Raw genomic sequence first — 2,500 nt, 5'->3', positions numbered from 1 at the left:
CGTGGTGTTAACTGGGTCATATTTTGATTTCTGCAAACGTCTCGGTTTCTCTTTCTCCATCTCATTTTTTTTTTTAATTCTTTCTCTTTCTATCTCTCTCCATCTCTTTCTGCAGATGTAGGTACATGTATGTACAAACAAACAAATGTGTGCGTGTACGTGTGTGGGGGGGTGGGGGTGACTGTTGGTTATAAATAATAAATATTCAGATACATCAATACATACACGCAATAAATATATATTTATTAAAATTAGGCCACGTAGTTAAACATTCTGTTTAGGCCTCACAAGATTTACTTACCTTTCCCCTTCTAAAGTACTCCTAGACAAATCTGTTGCTCTACATATCTTTCTCTCTAATCTCTCTCTCTCTCTCTCTCTCTGTGTAGATAGATAGATAGATAGATAGATAGATAGATAGATAGATAGATAGATAGATAGATAGATAGATAGATAGATAAATTCATTTCCTCACTACACTAAGTTTCGCGTCACACAAGCTCTTCAGGCAGCGTCCTTATATGGAAACATACATACCTATATACATACAAACATGCAAGCGTATATACATACATATATATACATACACATGTGGTCTGATCAATAAGTATCCGGACAATTGCAATAGTAACAAAGCTAAAAGCACGCAGAGTGAAGCCGATTGGTACAGATTGACCCTAAACTCTGTTGTGCATGCGCACTAAGTTTTAACGTTCTAGCTCACTTCCGCTGTTTCCAGTGCGATCGTGGTTTCGATTCCTGGATCCTCTTCCCTTGATTCGAGCAAGACTCGGTATTTCCGGTGAAAATTCGGTTTAAAAAACTCTCTGCGAAAAAACTGTTTGAATGATTGCTGCAGTCCACTCTGTGAGCAGAGACTGTAACTATTCGATACATACATACATACATACATACATACATACATATATATATATATGCATACATACATACATACATATATATATATGCATACATACATACACACAGACATACAGACATACATGCATACGTACATACATACATACATGCACCCTCAAATGTTTGGATAGTTATTTATGCAACACTATCTGGCCCACGTTTGGCTCTGGTTTGTATTGAACTAAGGTTTACAAAATTAAGTTTATGTGAAAATATTGACGAAATTATTCAGCATATTCAGCTTTAGGAAAAATAGATCTCTTCTGTTCTGGGCTTCTGTTTGAACTTCTTCCTTGATGTAACAACAGTGTGTATCAAAATGGTCGTCAAATATTGTCATTTCTCGAGTAAACATTTTCGCAATATTTAATTCTATTACAACTCTTGCTCCTTTTGTCAATTACTTTTTTGTACATGGTCTTGCCCGTTTATATAGCACGTTAAGTAAGCAAAGATCAAATAAAAGCCCAACTTTTTGGTTCTTGTTATGGCCGTCTGCGAGCTAACGCCATAATAAATAAATTATAGCTGCTTATTTCAGATTGAATTACACGTAAGCGTTTTTGAGATAACAAAATAAAGCTCCCTCATTGTCAAAATATTTGATTATTTAATGCTATGTGACTTTTTCTTTTTACTTTTTCTTTTTGTAGTGAGATAGCACTGTTAGCTTTCATTAAGAGCCAAACTAATGTCGTGGCACAAATTTTGTGAGATTTAAAACAATAATAATTATGAAAAGCCTGTTAGTACATATTTATAACTCAAAGTGAAAAAAATATACGAAATTTTATTAGAAATATAGGCTTGCTAAGGTTACAAAAAATTCAAAACATCTTTCCAAATGCAAGGTTCCTCATATACACGCAACCACCCATACACATATACACTCACACAGAAACACACACACACACACACACACACACACACATACATACACACCATCCGCTGATGGTTGTAGGCTTGAGCAAGTCCGACCGTTGCTCAGGCTCACAATATTTAATCTTGTAGTGAAACCTCTCTCTCGGGTATTTATTTACGAATTATAACGTAGCGGCTAACATCTAGCCTTCGGCCCGCTTGGACCCTTGTGTCCCTCACCCTGATTGAATAAGTACCAGACTTACAAAGAATAAGTCTTGGGGTTACTGACAGAAACAAGTAAAAGAATAAAAGAATATATATATATATATATATATATATATATATATATATATATATGTATATGTCTATCTCCTTAACTTCTTGGAGATTTTAGGTATAATTACACTAATGTGTCCATCTGTTCTAATTTAATTAAATTCTATGTCTCTGTGCAGCTGAGGATTGCTCTGCATTTTAAATTGATGTAATGATTGCATTGTTCAATTAAATGGAGTTGCACGAAACGATCGTACTGCATTACCTCTGGATATCCTTGTTGCTTATTTTGATATGTGTGTGTGTGTGTGTGTGTGTGTGTGTGTGTGTGTGTGCGCACGCACGCGCGTGTGCGCGTGTGTACTTAATTTATATGCATACTTACAGACACGTAGACATGTAGATAGATAGATAGATAGATAGATAGATAGATAGATAGATA

Source organism: Octopus bimaculoides, chromosome 2 (assembly GCF_046866305.1).
Source record: "Octopus bimaculoides isolate indiv1 chromosome 2, ASM4686630v1, whole genome shotgun sequence".
Classification (NCBI taxonomy): Eukaryota; Metazoa; Mollusca; class Cephalopoda; order Octopoda; family Octopodidae; genus Octopus; species Octopus bimaculoides.
Note: the sequence above shows the minus strand (reverse complement) of the source record.